The sequence below is a fragment of the Anoplopoma fimbria genome, chromosome 17 (genome assembly GCF_027596085.1).
Source record: "Anoplopoma fimbria isolate UVic2021 breed Golden Eagle Sablefish chromosome 17, Afim_UVic_2022, whole genome shotgun sequence".
Lineage (NCBI taxonomy): Eukaryota > Metazoa > Chordata > Actinopteri > Perciformes > Anoplopomatidae > Anoplopoma > Anoplopoma fimbria.
This window is the reverse complement of record NC_072465.1, coordinates 22,998,873-23,020,948: the sequence shown is the minus strand read 5'-3', so window position 1 is coordinate 23,020,948 and position 22,076 is coordinate 22,998,873. Positions and strand designations below refer to the sequence as shown.

The 22,076-nt window shown below is 38.0% G+C and overlaps 1 protein-coding gene across 1 annotated transcript in view; it reads left to right on the top strand.

Moving 5' to 3' along the window:
• LOC129106380 (metabotropic glutamate receptor 4-like) overlaps positions 1-22,076 on the top strand; it is a 111,082-nt gene that overhangs the window by 51,434 nt on the left and 37,572 nt on the right. The window lies entirely within an intron of this gene.

The window sequence follows — 22,076 nt, the reverse complement described above, 5'->3', positions numbered from 1 at the left end:
CACTCCAGGTCAGAATTATGCACACAAAATCAGGGCTCTACACTTACCTTTATAATGTTAATTTCATTTTTAAAAATAACAATAATGCATCTCTTTTAATATTAAACAGACAGTTTGCAAGATGTTGGGGCAACTGATATAATTTAGAGATAGAAAAGACTAAAAATATAGGATTTACATGAGATCTAACAAAGGACGGTTATTCATAGTGCTTCATTATCACATTCTTACAAGGTTGTTGTCATGGTTCTAATGTTAAAATGGAAGCTTTTCTGTTCAGTCACTGAAGTAAAAATTCTGTGTTTTTGTGTGGAATGTAGCAGAGTGTTGTTTTTTTAAGACTCATTGTTTTGTTTCTCTGTCCTGAACATAAACTGCACAGTGTGTTTTGAGTGTCATGGCTCTCATCAGCCGACCCACCAATATAAAACTGTTGGCAACCATTTTCCAGACAAGCTCAGAAAAGAAAAGTGAACACTACCTTCACCCCAAAACAGCACAGAGACAAACTATTTTTTTATTTTCCCAATGTAAATGAGTATCTAACAGATGTTTTCTTGAGATTTTGAAGATTGAGTTCAATTGGATGCTCATGTGGCTCTGTGTGTTCTGTCTAAATGGGCAGTTTTCTGCAGCAATTAGCCATAACAACATGTTAAGTTGATGGTATGCTAGAGTTGTTTTTCAGAGTCTGTTTTGTAGTTTTATCATCTAGTGTCATCATTATCATCTCTTGTCATCTAGTGTTAAAAAACAGTTGCTTATTTTCCAACCATGAATTAGGCTTCAGGATTAAAACCAAGTCTTTGCAACTAGAAATAGATTTGATTTGATTTCAGAACCATTAATCCCAGTATCCCAAGACCGAAAGACCTCAGTCTGTGTAAGAAATCAACTAATGATGCTACATTTACAGGTTCAATCAGCATTTTTTTTTAAAAGAAAGAAAAAGAAGAGGCTGAATTTGAGAAAAAAAATAGTTTCTCCCATAAGTGTTAACCATGACTTTTCAGTTGGACGGCTGTACAAGGGTTTGGATCCTCTCCCCAGTCCAGCAAATGAGTTAGAGTGTTTTGGTTGGCAAAGTAGAAGTGTAATTAAAAGGATGAGACTTCAAGGTGTCCCAGTCATGTCTCCGGCTTGAACTGTGCCTGGACAGAATGAGACCAGCTTGGCTGTGGTTGTTCATCAATTATGTCTGTCTCCCTCTGAACACTTAATCACCTCGCCGGGGACTGCTGAGGGATGGTACATAAAAGATGCTGGGTAAAACATGTTAGGGATTTTATTGGGGCTGAAAAATAAGAAAGTGCTTGTCTCTGCAAATTGAAACCTATCTGGTTAGTCATATATATATATATGCAGTACCTTGCAAACTTTTGTTAGATGTATTGTTGCTCTTTGTAGTTATGGATGGACTTCACAAGTTATGATATATCATTTTGTAGAGTTTGCATTTCTTTTCCACAGCATTGTGTTTGTCTTCTTTTCTAAAAATGAACCAAGTTTTAAATGAACATATTAGTCATCATGACGTTCAGTCCAAGTTTGTTTCAGCTCTGAGTGGATAACAATTTATCTAATCAAACTTATCAAATCGGAGTAATTAGATATTTTTCTTGCCAAGTGATTAGCATTGAGCTTGATCCCTTAATTGAAATGTTTCCCAGTAATGTGCTCTTGCAGTATTAAGCCAGCAAATCCTTTTACTGTGGAAAGATTTTATGTTGATATATATAAGGCCTAGTTTGCATATATACTGTTAATTTGCTGCTGCACTTGCACACTTACTTTGCCAGAGAACATTGTTTTGAGCAAAATGTACCACGAATACAAAGCTGAAAATAATCTGAGTCAGCTCCCCCAGCAGCAGCAACCCTGGCAGCCCAGCAGCCACCTGCTTGGAGTTGCACCAGCAGAGCGTTCCCCTCTCTCCCTTAAGAGGGCTAGCAAATATAACTGAGTACAATGTGGGCAAAAAGCAGATGATGAAAGGTAAATATGAATTCCAGGTGGGGTTTTTTTTCAATCTCTGCTTTTGTATCTCTCTACTCAGGCATGCGGTGCCTAGAGCCTGGAATCCGTGGCCTTCAGTGCTCTGGTTCTCGGGGTATTTCAGGGCGAGCAGCTTCTCATTTCTTATGCACTGACCCAGGATGTGACTCCTCCTAAAGGGATGTATAAGAGCAGATGTAGGATTCATAGAGATAGGGAAAGAAATCCCTCTGGTTAGTAAGAAAACACTTCAGGAAACATCAGATGTGTAAAAATATGCAAGAGAGCCTGTTGGCCTTCGAATATTAACTCAGAAGCTATCCTGATGACAGCCTAACACATTGAAATATGATTTTAAAGCTTCTATTGGACATAAACCTTTCTTTAGGCCCAGACTTATAGAAGGCTTTCCTGGCAATGTGCAGCTCGTTATTGTATCTAAATGGTGAAGAAATCAAAGCAAACAGCAGAACAGTGGGCACTTACATCACCAAATAATTTAGTAGGAGCATCTTAAAGTAATGTATTCAAATCCTGGCTGCTAAGAACACACAGTTTATTTCTCTACTTTCATAGGGCCTATTTTTCTGAAACACACTTTTCAGTTTCTGAAATGGAAAGTTCATAACGGTCATCTCGGGTCTACTTAAAGGTCTCTCACTGCATGCTCGTTGGGTAGTTATGAATATATATGATTATTTTTTAATGCAGCCTTTCGGAAACAAACAGGACACAGAGAGGCTAGTCGAGTGTGGGCAGAAGACAACAGGAGTCCTATCTTTTGACTGCAGACAACCCCTCTCTGCAGATATGTTGATTACTGTGGAGCATGCCCCAATAGATGTCATTAATCAAGTTAATGAAACACAATGTCAATAAGAACCCTAACAAGATTTACATGCAAACCAATGGCACCACCTGGCATCAACATGAGAAACCCTGCTAATGGAGTAACCGCTGTCCCTGTTTGACGGGTAGGATTACAAGCATTAGCCACGGAGTAAGGATGAGTCAGCGCATGAGGGGAATGTAAAGGGAAGAGGAAGAAAAGGGGAACACAAACAACTCTGCATTGCTCCTGGGTGATTTATTTCTAGATACAGAGAACAGACAATATTAGACTGGAAGTTATGCTTGGCAACAGAAAGTTAGATATGAAGAGGAAGGTAGAGAGTTATTCTACTTTGTTAATTGATTCTTACAAAGAAAAGTTTTTTTAGGTTCATCAGAAGTATCGTATAGTCCTTTGATTAATTTATTTAGAATGAAGCTAGCGATATTCTACATGTTTTCTTGTAGTCAGCAAATCCTGTGAAAAAAACAAAACCAGGAATGTGTAAATCCATCCCTCAATACTTTTTGCCACTGGCCCATTCTTTCCTTCTGAAGACTTAAGTCTTCAAAAAAAGCACAACATATATACTTTCATTTAAAAAAGGCATTTTAACTTTCCAAAACAGCTCTGTTCAGCAATTTTTTAACAAATGTTTTAAAGAAAAGTATATTTTTGGGGGACTACTGACTACCTGTTAGTAGGATCATTTTTTTATTTGATGTCATTGAGAGATATATAGAATACCGTCAGACTTACACTTCAAAAAGGTAAATTCATGTAAAAACGTTGCAGGAAGGGGTGATTGTGTTAGAGAAAAGTAGGTCCCCACACGGAGCACCATGGAGACATTTGAACATCTGTATTCTAAATGGCTGCAGTCACCCGGGGAAAGAGATCACAGCACACTCAGCCATGTTCCTGCTTCTATCCATATGGCCTTTTAAACTCTAGCTCACACCCGTGTGTCGTGTGTCAACCAGTTATGTCTTTATTTATTATTTGACATCAGGCAAATGACCCCTAAGTGCCTCAGATATGTCCTGTTGCAATTTGCTTTAACAGTTACTTGTCATTGCCTAATTGGGCAAAGCGAATGGCTGAATGATCGTCACTCATCTTCCCTCGCTTTTCTCTTTCTCTTTCACTCAGGGCCTCTCAGTGATAAAATGGCTATGTGTCACTCTCAATGCATTGATATTGTAAAAGCCTATTTTCTTAAGCAGTTGCTGCTGCTTGAACTTTGATCTTTAGTATTAGATAAAGTACCCAGTAGAAACGTTAGGTCAGTATTTTATGAGCTTTACTAACATTGAAAGGTAAACGCACATGTAGCCATTTTAACACATGCGATCGTGTGCTTTGTAATGCAACTGCACATTACTAATTATTCAAATGAGGAAGCAAATTATATAAACTATGTGTTTTGCCGATCCAATCACAGAGCAGGAAACCAAAGCAATGGATTAGGATGTGGGGGAGGTTAGGGGGGATGCTGCAGATTAATTTATCACAAACTATCCGCTGAATGCTGCACAAATTGGCCACAAAAAGCGATGCAAATTGGTACAAATAAGGTTGTTGGCTGCTAGGCTAATACACTATATGAATAATTACATGGAAATAAAAAGAGGATACTGACTGAAAGAGATCAATACCACATTTTCTGCCAATCGATAGGCAGCTGTGTTGTCACATGCCTAAAAGTGAAGCTTATATGAAAGGCGTTGGGTGTCACATTGCACTCTGCAAAAGGAGATCACCAAATTATTGTACAAGAATGATCAAAAGCAGCTAAATTAACACGTTTGTGGAATAGGGCTTAATGAAACAAACCTAATTCAGTTGTGTAATAGCTCGATGTTTTGGACAATTTTTGGAAACTGCTTATTTAAAAGTGTTAACAAGGTTTCGAGGATAAAGGATTACATTTTGAAAGATAAGTAAATCTGCCTTTATCTTCCCTAACTGTTAGGAAGGAAGGGATTTCAATTAGACAGCATAAGACAATAATGTAAATTGGACAGCTCATGCAACTAATCTGGATTACAATTCTGTAACTAATCCATACAGCTCCTCTTCATTACAACATATCTATCACTTTTGTCAGAGGGATATGAGTTCCTCAGCTTCCACTAAGCACTTTCTAAACGGCTTCATGTCATCATCATTGGACTAGGCTTACATATTGTATTATTCAGTATTTTAAAGATTAGATGACAACCTGTTGAAGACCCTGATATCTTCAACTAGAATGCAATTATGTGGTTATTGAAAGGTCTTACACCAATACAATATTTCCCTAGCTGGTTTGAATGGCTGCATCTGCTCAGGCTAGGATACTGAATTGTTAATTGATAAATCTAAAAAAATCAATCAGTGTTGCTTTATCCAAAGCGTGCCACTTTCTATGGCAATCAACCCAACGCTGTGACAGACAAGAACAGTGACAGAGGAACATGTTTTTATGAAAAGTTCTGTTATCAGTTCCTGGATTTCTCCCTATCATGGCAGCATTACTACTGGGAGAAGTCTGGACAATGTTAACTATAACATCAGTACTTCCCTTCCAAGGATAATATGCTTTGTGATGTTTAACTGCCTACGCTGTCAAAAACTTCAACTTAAAATACCTAATTTCATTTAAGTTGTGACATTCTGCAGGAGCCTTTTCCAAAGTGATTTCTGTAGTTTTTTCCTAATTTGCACATTTGACATCTGGATTACCAGAGCCATGTAGCCAGTGGCAGCATAGAGCAGCATTAGTCTTTAGATTAAGTCATTGAGTAAGAGTTATTGTTTCCCTCAGGGGAAATTAGGTCATTCCAGCAGCAAAAGTGATAAGATTTTGCATAGGCAAACACAAGGATAATATAATCACACAAATGTTCAGTAATGAAAAAGGAGCTGAGCACAGTTTGATGGGTTCAAAATATATAAAGTAGGGCAGTATTAATAAATGTTCTGCTTTTGTCACCCATTTCTCTTTCTTGACATTGACATCTTGACAGTCACTTAATATTTGAGTACAAAAGGCTTTGGTGAACTGGATATAGATGAAATCATATTTTGTTATGCAGGGGAGTTTCTGTCAAGTACAGTATCTGCATCACAGCAGACTTTTGCTTCACTGCTCTTTTGTAAACCGTCTAGTGCGTAAAGCACCGCACAGCATGGAGCCTTGTATTACAAAGTCCAAAAAGGAAGGCAAATGCATCTGTCAGTACATTTCCCTTCACAACTATTGTTCCTTTCAAGATGGTTCCTGCTAATGAGCAGGTGGAAGATAATATTGTTTAGTCAGCTTCTCCTCTAATCTGATGCTTCATCCTGATAAACACTCTCTTCCAAAGACAGCAGCTTTAGCTAAAACCCACAAACCTTTATACTAACCCCAATTTAGGGCATTTTCGTGTTAAAACAGGAGGCGTTTAATAGTAAAAGTTTTATTTGTATTCTTATTTTGTCTTTTCAGTTAAACCTACAAATGCAGCATGGAGTCCCCAGCATATAGATTTATTGTGTTTTCCAGTAATAAGCCGTTTTCAAGGAAATTCAAGAGGTGATATTTTGATGAGACCTTTTCTAAGGACTGTGTGGGCAGGAAACACTCCTCTGTTGGTGTTGTTGCACCTGTCAGGTCAACATTCACTTCGATGATTCTTTCCTTCACTTGCATGCTGATTGGCTCCCTAGCTTGTTTAAGCGCTGACATTCTTTCTGAATCAACAAGAGTGTCCGGTTACTGAGACTGCTGTGAGATGGCTCAGGTCTTAAAGCAAACCAGATGATGTCATGTGTGTCTTTATTTACCTTTCCATCACAATCTTTCTCTGCTTTATTTTTGGTTAAATTTGCTTTACCAAAAAATGACTAGTTTCCATTCACACTGCACCTTTTTTTTACCACAAAATAGTGGAACAGACTTCTATTTTTTGAATTGGAAAGGACCTTTAAACGAGCACCCGTTAACTGAAACTGGCTTGGAACAGATTCAAAAGGATTCAAAAATCATTGATAAACATAACTCATCCACAGCAATTATTTAACTGGAAATGTTATTGTACTGTTTGCTTCAAAATGATCCAAGATCAAGACCTTAGTGATTATTGTTGAGGTGGTAATAATCTGTCTCTGTACCTGTATTTAAAGCTTGAAGACTGTGAAAAGACTAATATTGTGCAGAGACGATTATTCAAACATCTGCTTAGAGACCCTGAAGTGAGTCCTTGGTCTCTTGTAACACTAAAAACCAACCATTTGCCTTGTTTCCATGATCATTTCATTACTCCACAGTGTTAACCACTGTCGCCAGCCCCAGCAATTTCTTTAAAACTGTATGCTTCCTCTAATGGAACATAAATGCAATTTCACTCCTGCACAAGGACCTTGAAGGGTCAGTTTGGAAGCGATGGTAAGCCACCCTTGTGTTAGCGAGTCAGAGGGACTACAATGGGGGATGAATACAGGAGTTGGTGCCTTATGTGAGGGGAAAACATTGGACATGAAATATTCTCCATGCACAGTATGCTGAAATAACCTGCTCGGTCAACAGTGAATTTGATTGAGCAAAAAAATTAAAAACATGATGCTCTATTGTGAACAATATTTCCATATGGTAATAGGCTGCACCCTGAGACACAGATTGTCCCATTAGCCCAGATGAAATCTGGAAAATGTGTAGGCTAAGCTAAACATCCACAATTAATTGAAGGTAATGTTAGAGGAGTTATTGTTATTCCTGACCAAAAGCATTAGCTTTCTGACCACAGCTGCAGAACAGAGGTGTACTAATGTATTGTGTGGGTTGGAAAATTTCTTTGAAGCATTTGGTTTAAAAAAAGATCTCCTTTGAGGATAAGCACAAACCATTGGGGTTAATGTTCCACAGTATGCTGATGAATGTGTCTTTTAAACCAACTCTGTGTGGTTTGCATTTCGGACCGACTGAGCATTCAAAAACATCTACATTTCATTCCTTATTCACCTGTTTAACCTCAAGGTGAAAAGATATTTCAAAGCTCCATAAAAATGTGAAGCTGCCCATCAGTCTCCAAGACAAATAACAGGAGGCCAAGGCTATGCCATAAAAGTCTGTCTTTGTTCATTGTTCAAATAAAAAGAGGCAGCCATTTCCAGTGGAAAATGGAGTTGAACATAATCTCCCCCCCCCCACACTTTTTCTGGCAGATTTCAAACTCACTAAAGAGAAATCCGGCAACTTTCTCTCCAGTGGAACTTGAGCCAAAGTCATTGGCTGGCATTCAGGATTTCAAGTGTTACAGGATACATTACACTGGAGTCTTTTTGTGGGGTTATGGGGGCTCTGTGGGAGTGTTTCTAATTTGATTCTGAATGAGGAATAGAGCGAGAGTGATTTAGCCTGGCAGGAATCACAGGATAAAATTTTGACATTATGTCACTTTGACTCAGGGCGTGTCATTTCCATTACAAATGACAAGGCGCTCGCCAGTCAGTTGAAACACAGAGATGGAGAGAGGGAGAACGAGGGAGAGCGAGGGAGAGCGAGGGAGAGGCGTGTGGGTGAGACAAAGTAGGATCGGATTTGAAGGCAGGAAAAAAGGAAATGTGTGCAGAATGCAGAGAAACCGTTGTTTGATCAGCCAGTAGCGAACAAGCTTCTTTAACTCTGGAATTCTTATTACTCATTTGTTCTTCTCAGTCTGAGGAAGAAGTGATCAAAATGAAACGGTTCATTCTTTTCTTTTTGTTAGAAAACAAACACGCACAATGCGGCGAGCACAATTTCCCTTCAGGATTTTGATTTAAACCATAACATATGTCTTCTGGTTTCTTGTAGCGTGCTTGTTTAAGAAAGGAGATGCACTTATGACTTCTGGTGACTAGTAGTTCTCTTGAATACCTATGTTGAATACACTTGTAAGTCGCTTTGGATAAAAGCGTCTGCTAAATGACTGTAATGTAATGTAATGTAATATCCAGGTCAATCAGTTGCAGAGGAGAGGGGTGGGATATTGTTCAATGAGAGAAATCTATAATTTTTAATCTCATACATCCATTTTTCCTTTTGTATCGATCCTTTTTGTACCATTAGCAAGCTTTTGTGGATGGATTAAGCTAGCACGCAAACAAAGAGAATGCCGTGTCCCAACATCAACGGGTGTGATCAATGGCAGAGACACACCGGGTCAACAGTCTCAATGCGTGTTTACTGAAGCAAAGTATTGGAGCAAGAAGGGCTGGTGGAGTAGAGGGTGCAAACTCAAATCAATACAGCAGCTATCATCATTTGCAGGGTTTATTAATGGCTTCGCCCCAAGCCGGCAACGAGAGAGAGAACACTCACTTGCATTTAGGGAACCAACACTTGGGCGTTTATGCAGCTCTCCTCCTATCAATCATCACAGTGTAAGTTGCTCTCAGCAATGGTCTGGCTACCTCCACTCACCTCACAAACACCCACCCCCACCCACCCCCCTCAATCATGTAATGAATGGCATCAATTTTGTGGCGGGGCTGCCAAGATATACAAATGATTCAGAATGGGTCAAAGTCTAAAGGCTAGGAAAAAGTGCGGGGCTCAGTTTAATTCACTTTCTTTCGCTCTCCTCCTCGCTGCGGCTCGATAGAGTTTTCATGAATTTTAAAAGGTGTATCCACCTGTTCAAGACTGACAACAGCATCAGTCACACAGGATACAGCCATAAGGCAACCAGCTATTCCACCAACAGGTGCTGCCTATTCTCGTGGTGGTAAAGAATTCTCTGTGGATACAAATTTTTCTTCTTTTCAGAGAGATTACAGAACATGTCGTCTGCTACATCAGACAGCTGGGAAAAGAGACACACTGCTTTCTATGGCAGCTGAATTGTTTCCACAGGATGTAGCCCTGTTGAATAGAAAGGGTTTTTGTTCAGTCAAATATCACGGCGGTGTAAAGCAAATGAACAATCCATTTTCCCTACTGTCAAATTAAACTGTCGAAATCTGGGTGAAAAATGAACAAAAAGAGACATAAAGGTATGCTTTTTTTACTTTATGATCAATATGGAGGAAGAGATGTGATTAAAAAATGTATTTGGGCTGAGTGTAATTCGATCCACGAGCTATCAGCCTAAAGCAATGACACCAACCCTGAACAGAATATTCGAGGAATTTAAAAACAACAAAAAGATGAGAGGATTATCACCTCTCAAGGTGCATGAAACTGCCAGCTGATGATTTGAGCTGGCCGTGCAAGGTTATCCTTCTTCTGTTTGGCTCTAAGGTCTTCCGTCTCTGCACAGAATAGACAGCCGAGTTGGCCTCAAGGTGCAGTACCATTTCCATGGGATTATCCCACTTTAACACGGCTCCCACTGCGCTGACCCACACATTGAGAAATTGTAGTCCTGCTTGACAAGGTCTGATCCACACAGGCGAGGGTACCAGATCCAGGATTACCATATTAGGGGCCCAGAGCATTGAAGTACACTGGCATGAATGGCGCCGCAAAGATCTTGGAGTGATCCTCTCGTCTCTTCTTTCACTATCACCTTCATGCTGCAGTACAAGGCAGAAGTGATACTGCATTACCTTGTGCACAACTTCAGTGAATCTGCAGTACCTGCATACAGCAGCATAATGAAGGAGTCTGTTGAGCTGTCTGAATGAAGTGTTCAAAGGTGTATTTCCTATTTTCACATACTGTAAAGTGGTAACTGCGGTAACACTGTCACTGCGCTCATTTGGCACGTCATACAAGACAAAAGCTTTAATTGAAATCTACTGATGACGTGATTAAAAAAAAAGAACAGTTGGCTCTTTCTGTCATTTATCATTCAAGGAACAAGAAGCTCCTGTGTAGCGTAATTTACCACAGAACAAACATGTCATAGAGTTGCTTGTTGCCCGTATTCCTTCCCAGTGTTGGAGACAGCAGAGCTTGAAAATGAACAATGTGTGCATTCTGCTGTGAATTCTCCACATAATTCTTGACAAGGCTTGAAAGACAAAGCAGGCATCAAATAGTCAGATCTCCATATGTTTGATTGTGGAAGTAGAATATCTGTCTGCATGCAAATTTCCCCCTGTCTTTTCAAAAAAAGGTACTCTTATCGTGAAGTTGGAGAAAAGTCCATACATCTCCATCTTCAGAAAACATACAAAGCAATTTGCAAAAGTGTTTATATGTTTGGCATATTGCAATAACATCAATATTTTGGGTGATTATTAATGCTGGCCTTATAAGATAAACCGTATTTTAAGTAGCACACATTTTGATTCCCATTTTTAAACAAAGCTGCAGCAAATCTTTTTTCCACATTTAACTAATCCAAATTATCTTTAAATACAATGCTCATCCACAGTTTGCCTTCAGTTATAATTTTGGGATATTTACTACATTCTGCATATTAAACACAAATTAGCACATTGAAAATAGACTGGGCTAGCTGAGTGGGTGATATGCCATGTCTGCAGGAGAACATCAAAATGTTCCAGTAGCGAACCCCGAGGCCGCCGGCATATTAAACTCTCATCATTATCTGACTTTACTCATATTGTTTATACCACATGAAATGAGTGTCTGTAAGGAGCGGGAGAGACGTTTCTAGCTGAGGGCACACTTTAATGTGCCAGCGTGCATTACAAAAATAAATTAATAAATTAACTTTAGCGGTAGCCTGGAGATTAAAGAATTGCTACAGAAAGTGTCCCAGTTTGAAGACTCACTTGTGCTGGGAGAGGCTGGCTGTAGGGGCTTGAATTGACTTTGTAACTCCTGTCAGCATGCAGCCTGAGCAAGACACTGAAACGAGATTCTTTAGCCCTGAAAGCTCAGAAAGTGACACTAATACAGAGACAATATATAGAAGAATGTTTGCCCACGTGGCACTGTAAGCCATTTCACAGTTTCTGTCGTTGACCCAGGAGGAATGCACTGTGTGCTCACAGCAGTGAACTTCATGTTCACTTTTTTTGGATTGACAGTTAATCATTTCTTTAGAAAGCTAAGATTTAACATAAAGCAAAGCTGAGGCAGCAAGAGGAAGCGTTCTCTGTTGTAATGATTTAAATGCATAATGTATAAAGGAAACGTAACATGATTTTTAAGTAGGGATAGCCCATTAATATTGTGGTAATTTACATAGCATGTGGGTTTTTGGTTATACTAGCATAATTAGAGAAAGCACAATAACCATCAAGTTGTTTTTTGCTAGAGTGATGAAAATGAAAATAGATCTAATAGGGCTGTATGGAATTGCATTTCTAAGGTTTCAAAGCTTTGTAGATAAATACGTGACGATGTTCGAAATTTATACGGATGATTCACATATTTACGTGCTCACACCCACCCACCCACACACACACACACACACACACACAGAATAGAGAGAGAATCTCCTTCTCTTTGTGAGCTTTAGTCACCCCTAACAGATAACCAGCGCTGCTAGAAAAAGTTGTATCTTTAGTGGCAGGTTGTGTTGGAATTAAAAAAAAAACTCTGCTGTTGCGATGTGAGACGACAACAAAAGCTTGTTAGATTTTCCTCAGACTCGCGTTCAGTATTGACTTATATTTTTCTCTACTCTGCTATTATTATCTTCTGTGGGATGAGGACAAAAATCGGACTTCAAAGATGTACCTTTTTTTGTGTAACAGAAATGGTTACAAATTGTGCAATTTGCTGATATGTAGGTCTCTAAAAAAAAAAGGAATAAATAAATACTGTAGCCTATGCTAACAAATGGGTATGAAATGAAAGACCTTGCTTTGTTGAGTCTTTCTTTCAATCTCCTGCACTTCGTTTCAGCATCTGGGACAGCTCACACACCCCCCCCCCCCAACAAACAATAACCAGTGATATCCTTCTGAGAATAATTCATAGTAATTAATGTTGATGCAAAATTGATACTGTGGGATTACTCCTTATTTCATGGGCTATTTAGGGTTTTGGGGGCATATGCAAAAAAATCTAATCAATAAACAAAAACAAAAAAACACATCCATTCGAGTACTGTTTAGGACGTTGATTACCATGGCGATGGTAGAGAGACTTAAAGTCTTCGATTGTAAATATGCAGTCACCACAGGTCAATGTAGCCAAAATACTGCATCAATGCCTGACCGGACATCTGCATGACCTCTTATTTTCAAACATCTGCACATGTATATATCTTTCATCTGTATATTTTTCTTGTTCAATGCAACAACATGATGACATACAAAAGAGAACTTTAATACCAGCTTCCATCAAGGGAAACCTCCTCTTAACTACACGATTACCCTACAGACACATATTCAGACCCTCAGAGAACATTTTGCAAACAAACTGCAAAGTGTTGTTATGCTTGACATGGACGTCAGCTAGCAAAAGATAATTTTTCAGAAAGTGAAGGTCAGGCTGGTAAAGTGCTAAAGGATACAGCGTTTATAAACTGCATGGGTGTACAACACTGATATTTGTTGACATCTTGCGAGCAGAAAAAACACGTTTGAATTGTGCCGAGAATGCAGCATTTTGTTGAGGAAATGTTGCTGCAAGAGATTTCAGGGAAAATTATATCACTGTCGCTTTGAATCCTTTTCATCTGGCTTCTTTGATGCAAAATTGGTTTGGTGCAGCTGAGCACTCAACAACATCACAGAGTGTGTGAAATATTTTCCTCTCTGCACACAATCCTGTTTTTTGGGATTGTTTTTGTCAGTGACAACACTCACGTCTTTGTTTAATGTTATCTCTGAAGTGCAGTATTGAGATCAGTGTGTACAGTGGCTATTACAATTTCACAGACTGTAATTAGACTAGCGTTAGCTCAAGTCTATCTTAACACACACAAGCATAACAAATGCACACAAATACATTACAGTATAATTACTTGAAAACAACCAACCCTTTAGCCTCCCCAGTTTTTTGTTTCTGTCTCAGAATGAACATCCGGGGGTCTTGGTAGCCTAACATTGCAATCAGAGGTTGTTTTTTTTTTGCATGTTAATTTAGTATTAAGTAAAATAAATCTAATAAAAGGGAATAAAAGACTTGGTAGCGAATCAGCGAGGCTGTACATGGATACTAAGGTGCTTTTAGCTTCATGCTAAGGGCAGTCCGCTAACATGTGCTTGATGTGAAATTGTTACCATGGGGATGTTTAGACGGGAAGTCACATTCAACACCTTTATTTTGTCCAAAGTATAAGACAAATTTTGACATAATGATAGAACCACATGTGTTCTGAGATCACCAAAGTAACTGCTATTCATCCCAAGGGGGAAATGAAGGTCTGTACCAAATTCAGTCCGTCCCATAGTTGGTGGGACATTTCATCCAAAGCCACACATGTAATCTTCCTGGTGGTGCTGTAGGAAACGTCCGGGCATGATTCATCCTCTTTAGAACATAAATCTACCTTGTAAATTTCACGGGCAAATGCATCCAATAGCTGAGATATACCGGTCCGGACCTTGAACTCTTTAAAGGCGTCAGGTCTGTTTCTGGCACGATTACTGCATCATGCTGGAGTGAGGGAGCTGCCACAATGCTTTGTGGGTATTCTGTGCTGAGATGGGCAACTACTGCCTGTCCTGCTGGGATTCCTGCTGGCATGTTTAACAGCTTTTCCAAGTATGCGTGCATTGTGACTGTTCGAATCCAGACATGCTGTAAAGACAAGGTGAAATGTGGATCAAGCTTTCACAACAAGTCTTAGTCAGCATCCAAATGAATTAATTAGACTGGGTTCAGTTTTTTGAGATGTTTTTGTTTATATGGAGTGACTTTGAGTAGTGGAAAGAAGGCTTAGACTATTTAGAGCACCAACATAGTGTGAAAAAACAGCTCAAATGTAAGGGTGTTAACTTCATAAGCTCTCCATTGCAAGCTTTGGTATTAGATTGTATTGTTTTGTGAGGTGTTCCTGTTATTTCGTCCATGTGTGTTTGGTTGCCAGTATATCAGATTGGTATTTTGTGTGTAACATCCCGTACAGAGACTGAACCACATGTTCAGAGATCTATCTTTATCTATTGTGTTATTTTAGGGGTATCTTCTGTAATCAGGATTGATTAGGTGGAAACACTGTAATTAACCAAGATTTTATGCATGAATAAATTGAACGGCGAAGCTTGAAATGTCATTGTTGTGGAGACCAGAACTTCAGCAAAAAAAAGTAAATTTAAATATACTACATATCAGTGCAAAATATTGTTTAAAGGGTCCTCTAATCTTAAAAATAACAGTCCTAGAAAACCATCTTATTCAGACACTAATCCCTAAAAAGAACTTCCTTTGAAAGAATTTTAGTTTTTTCCTTTTTCTGCCTCAGAGGGGAAACTGAAAGCTGCTGCATGATATCAAACGTTGCTTTCACCAAGAATGGCGAATAGCTCTCTAATGAAAAATAATCTTAGCAAAATCCATTTCATGAACACCAATTGTCCTGAAGGGTGGAGTGAATATAGATCCCTGATGAATGGTTTTTGTATTGAAATGTGTCCAGCCCTAAGGATGAGCTATTGTTAAGGTATTTTCCCGATAAATGCAATGACAACAACATCTTTTTAAGAACTCCAACACAAGTCGGCCTCAGATTTAGGATATTTCTAAACATATAGAAGATGAACTCAGTTTTACATTATTCTGGTCCAGATTTATGTATATTCCAAAGGGACTCGACAGCAACAACAAATTAGCGAAACAAAACACTTGACTTCTTTCTTCTTTTTTGTTCTTTGTTTCCTCAGCAGGCAGGTTTTTTTTTCATACCATATGATTTCACAAATGGTGTTTATATCACCTTCCCACATCAGTGGGCCCGCTGAAGCTGCATTCTATAAATCAAATGAAACACTTAAGGGGTAGCATCATAAAAACATCTTATAGGGTGATAGAAAAACAGGCAAATCAATCAGTCAATTAGAAGATGAAAGCAGCTGCTTCCTATCCAGTGTTTTGTCGGCGTTTAATTGGTGGGGAGGTGATGATGAAGAACGGACAGAGGTCATTCATCTCCTGCAGATGAGGTTTTCTTTACGACCGGAACTTTCTCAGGCCTCGTCTCAAGAGCAGGAAGGCGAAGAGGTTGTTATTTCATATTTTTTTATTTATTTGTGAAAGGGACCGTGCACATTATTCAGCCATTTTGATAACACTTTACTCCACACATCAGTCTTGAGGTTGCACTTACTTTGCACTCCTTTGCAGAGTTTTTTTTTTTCATCAAGTGTTTCTCCAGGTCTGCATTCATTATGTATAACAGAATGCTTGATACGATTTCTACAACCCAACATAATGAATTTGCAAAATGGGCTTGTTTGCTGCACACATATTTTACCCATATCTCTGCAGTTGTGATTCTGCAGCTCGGTTATCTCTCAAGCCTGGAAGCTTAAGGGCTCAGATTTTCCTCCTTGGAAGCTCCTGTGCTTCCAGGCAACAGGTCCCTCTAATGATGGGAAATTATGCTTGTGGCACGTCAATTATAGTGCAAAAATACTCCGGAGCAGCTGTGTACCCTTTTTTTTAAGGCTTAGCATTTCTCTCATAAGAGGTTTTCTGTGCTATTGCAGGTTCCTTCCCACTCACAGTATCTCTGACAATAGCACCAAAATAATATTAAGCAAACTTATTTTTGCTGAGTTCAGCATGCAAGTATTGCTTCTTAGTAAAACAACAAATAGCTTCTCTCTTCCTTTGAAGATGCATTTGACGAGAAGAAAAGGTAAACTGGTGTTGCCAAATTTGTGAGTCAGCCACGTGTGATCCAACAGAGCAGACTTATTAAGCACCAGCAGCCTGTAAAGACCTATTACCTAATGATTGTCAGCATGTCACTCAAGATGACCTCATCTCAACAGAAACACAGAGAGGAGCAGCAAAGTGAAATTCTAAAACAGTAGGAGCCTGCTGTTCGCTAGCCTCCTCCATATGGCGCCTGTTTTTTTCTTAATTTTAATTAACACCTTTTGAAGGTAAGCGGTGGTCCTTTTTCTACACATGACAGGTCAGAGGAATGAAAAACACTTTGTGGAAGAGGTCTAGGCTGTCCAGAGATAATCAAACAGAAAATCCCAGTCATCTACAGTTTCTCAATATCTTGGCTTGAAGAAAATAAAAGGAATACAAACTCTCTTAGACATACTGAGAACTATATACCCCCTTTGTTGCAAATCTCCACAATTTAAACATCATTATGGTCTTACAAAGCTGATTTGGCTCACTTGTTAGCATACAGTTGCTTAATTAAACATCCAGCAGATACTAAACAACATTGGCACTGATTTGGAGTTGTGTTTTGGGCCACCTGATGCATGTAAGTGCATCAGGTGTTTATATATATTTTATAAACGCTTTAAACTTGATTTTATTCTGCACCAACCCCAAAGGGAAATATCAGACACATAAGCTGCCAAATGCTTTACTATATTTAGCAGCCGACTCTTCCTGTTTTCCATAGGTGCAGGTGGTGTTCTGTGTATTTTTTCCTAAACCAGCTGGTTGCTACGTCTGACAATGAGAGCGATTAGACTAACAGATTATTTCCGGAATAGTTACGACCCTGCCTGTCAAAAATAACCGACATCGAGAAGGTCTTAAGGCAACCACTGACTACTAGTGACCCTTTTTTCCACAATGGATCAACATTGCTTACATAAAAATATTGAGTGCCACTTTAAAATGATGTCATAATAGATGGTTACAAATCACATCTATTGACATGTCGATGTAACCGGCTTGGACTGATCAATTCTAAATGCTATCCAGTGCTAGATCAGCATTGTTTTTGATGCTCCTTCTCGTATAAAGGGCGATAAACTTGGAGATGTAACAGTATTTGTACCAGAGTTGCCAAAGCTTGCTTTAAAACGGAGTCAATTTGGTGGCACTGAACTATGACACTATTACAGAGTCAATTAGGTAGGCCACAGTCAAGTACTCCTATTCGTAGGGCTTAGAGTGCGGACTCAGCTCTGCCCAAGGCGCTTCTGGACCACAATCATAAGGAAGAGGTCAGGCACAAGTCAATTGGTTTGATTGAAACCGCTGCCCTTGCTTTAAAGAAGAGGTGAAAAATAAAATAGAACATTATGAAGCCATGTACGTTTTTTTTTCTTGCCTTTTGAAGAGGGATTTCAATAAAGGAATTGTGTCAAGCCATCTGTTAATGGGATATCTCTGGTGATCAGAGATGCACCGATCGATCAGCCGGTGACCAGAATCAGACGATTTTCAGCTTGATCGGCTATGACCTGTGACCAGCCGATCAGTCTTAAATATAGCCAATTCTGTGCCGTGCAAAATTGAAAATCATGTCAGTATAAAGTAAGTTACTTTTGTCAACGTAGCGGGGTCTCCCACTCTTCTTTGTGGTGTTCACAGTCAGTAGGTGTGGGGAAGGCAGTAGGAAGTCACACGTTGCAGGAGTGGGAATTGACTTAATATAATACACATACCTTTTAATTAATGTGAATAGATACTGATTAATTTTGTTTTTAATTTTAATTTAATTTTGTTTTTAATTTTATGAATAAATAAATTAATGAATACATAGTTTTAGATAGATGATTCTTTATAACAGGTCTACATAAACAGTATAGAACAATGTTTTCTCTCATTGCTCTTTGATATATAAATTCTGATTACATATCATGCACATCATTTATGAGCACACAATTGAATTTTCCATTGTTTGTGTGTGCTGTCAATTATAGTTCTTAGAAATAAATAAAAGCAGCAGGTCAGACTTTTAAGAAATCTGAAATCGATAATTAGAGTCAGTCAAGAAGATTGCAATCATTGCATCTCTACTGATGATATTTCAGCAGAGATGACTGATTGCTATGTTATCAAATTCGCATTTTCTTTACTTAAATGTGATATGGCAGACATCACCTCCATTCCATGTTGCTAAAATGTTGATGGATGATTCATTCGGGCATTGTGTTCCCATGCTTTAAAACATTACAGTAATTAGCTTGATGTAGGCGATATTAACTAAAGGTCAAATTTTAAATGATGACAGGTTTTGACTCCTCCACCGTGGCCCGATCCAAAGGGTAAATTAGGTCATTTTGATTCATTTGATACCTCATACTTTTTTTTTTTTCTGTGATCGGTTATTTTGTCTGGCATCATAGAGAATGGGAAGTGTTATTTAAAAAAGTATATTTCTGTTTGATGTTTGAAAGTCAGAGCTGGGAGAATGGAGTTTGTGTGTGGAACACCATGGATGGAGGCCGTGCTCCATTATTTTTTTGCCAAAGAACTATCAAACTAAAAGAGAGGAGAGAAAGAAGTAATTTAATTATTTTCATATTTTTGACATTTCAATGTGGACCACAAACTTGGAGAAAAACAGTTTAAAGAGGATGAATGATGAATGAAACTTTTCAACACACTAAATGGCAATTCGGCCCTTTTAACTTTTATTATAGATGTATCATTGAACGTGAATTACCATAGTGATGTTCCATTTTATTTTAAATACAAATGATTCAAACCATTGGACACAATAAAAATACAAATTTGGGTCATAATTCATTGTGCGTTTATCCCTAACTTCATTCACATTGCAGTTTCATTTAATCCTTTATTAATATAAAAAAAATATTATTTATTACATCTTTAAATATGTATAGCTTTTTATGATTGCGGTAGGAAGTTAAGCTTTTGTACATAAAAAAGTGACACTTTTTGTATTTTAATAAATGCAATAGTTAATGAGAAAGTAGGGAGGACGTAAAACGATATAGTTTTGAAATATGAACAAATGTTTGAACATACAGATTAGAAACATAATAGGTGACGAATATTTTTTATAGCACATTATTCTTCTTCCTTTTTTAAAAAATGTAGTTCATGGTGCTATTGGACCGTTATGTGCTCTCATTTTAATTAAAAATAATATTTCAAACTGAAGTCAGATATTAACCAACGTTTGCACACTCGGAAAAGTCAGAAGCATTTAGAGCTTGAAAAAAGAAACAAAAAAACAAAAAGGAGCCGAGATGGTATGTCCAACTGGTTAATTATTTACTTGAATTGCTCCACAGACTAAACACACAAAAAAACATGTGTGGTGAACAAATAACTGGGGAAAGATGTACAATTAGGAAGCTCAGTGGAGCGGAGACGCAACAAATTGTGTTTTCAGACTTAATACTATTGTATTTCTTTGGTTTAATTGAACATGAACTGAGCATGGACACAGCATAACAGATTAAAGTCTACAACCAGCCACGCTGATAGAGCTTGCAGGGAAAAATATGTCTTGGAAATTTATTTTGAAAATCAAATTGCTTTGTTGGACGGGAATTCTCTTCTGGCACATCAGACCCAAATAGGCAGTTAAAGTTACACAGTGTTCACTTGGCAAGAAAAAGGGATCATTTGCAAGAGGAGGTTATTTCAAATCTCCTCACACATCCACAAAAACATCCTCCTGACGCAAAGCAAGCCAACAGCAAGCCTAAGATTCCTCTTTGTATTGTAAATGCAGTAGGAAGGTAAAACCATCACAGACAAAGAAACTTTCTAGCATCAAACGGTTTCTCAGGATCCGGTTTCCTGCTTTGAATATATTGTCAGTTCAGTACTTAAAAACCTTCGGTGAACTTTTGTGACTTTTCTGCAGTTCACATTTAATTTGTAAGCTGCAGAGAACATTATGATGGTGAATAGTTCACACATGATACCTCTTTTCATATAAGATAAATTATATCAAAGTTCTTGTTGACAGACTACCTCACTAATCCAGCATAATTGATAGATAATGCCGATTTAGCGCTATCTGTTTTCAGCATGAGGACATCTGTGTTTTGTTATGTTTAACTTTGCTCCCTGACTAAGAGGTCTTTACATAATGAATTAAAATTCGAGGACAGAGCAGCAACACTGAAGTTTTCAATGGAATTAATAACCAGACGTTTTTTTTTGTAGGACTGCTGCAAGGTTAGCAAGCTCATTGCTGTTCTCACAAGTCCTGTTTAAGCAGGAAATTACAGTACGTTTTACCTTGAAATTATCACATGAAAGCCATGAAATAGAAAAGGCTGCTGCTGATGTAAAATACAGGCAAAATGAAGGAAGTGACACTAAAGTTCCTGATAAAAAATAAAAAGCTTTTGTCAGCTCATGTGGAGTTCAGCACGGTTGGAATTTAATCCTGGATTTACAAGGAGCTGATGTCATACAGTGTACTGTACAATACATTCAAGATACTGTATACTTCAAATGTTCCTCATAAACACAAATATGAACATTTAAAGCAATGTAAAAAGTCTCTGTTGTTTTGACCTTATGACCAACCCCTATCTTATTAAAAAAAGTAATTTGATCCATTCTTAATGTAAAAATACCAATTAGTCAAACTTTAAAGAAACACGACCAGATACTAAAAGCAAAAGGAAGAAAACATTTTGACAATGCATGATGTCACATTAATAATGCAAAATTCAGCAAATAAATAAAACAGGTAATTCACCAATTTGACAACACGAATGTGCCTAAATGAAACACACTGAACACTGAAAATCCAGAAAAAGAGAAACTCTGCAAGTCCACAACTGACGATTACGTTGATCACTCGTCAATGATGTCCAAAAAATCTGCTCTTTATTTTCTTTACTAAATGTGATGTTATGTTTAAAGTCTTCCTAATTTGTGTTTTTTTTGTCTACTAAAATGTTTTTTCTTTAGTACCACTTTTTTCTGCCACATATAAGGATGCCTTACAGTGAAGAAAAAAAACTACAAAAGGATTGACCTGAAGCGACACAACCTTACTTCTAAACTTAAGCTGTAGTGAAGTTGCTTTAATTGCCTAGTATTTGAATATTAACTTCAATAAACGGTCAGTATTGTATTAGAATGAATTGTTGCGTGCTTTGGTTGTTGAAATGACATCCCAATGGATTTATTATAAGTACATTTTTTATGTAGTTACTCCAATTTTATATTTTCTAATATACTTGAAAGGTATATTTTTACCAAGGAATATGCAGGAAGCACAAACAAGATCTTTAAAACACAGGGCATACAATAGGAAGAAGGATATTGTTATGGGCAAACAGAGTAAATGTTGAGCATGTCGTCTCTGCAGTTGGAAAAGCTATATGAAACAGTGGTCAAGTGAGAGTAAATGGTTGACTGAACTTGAATTTGGTCTCTGAAGACCTTATGACATTAAATACTTTTTTTGACAGTTTCTCATCTCCTTTTGTGTATCATCAGATCTTCTCTCTGCGTTCTAAATCTAAATTTTAGATTATTTGATCTTGTGCGGCTGGGACA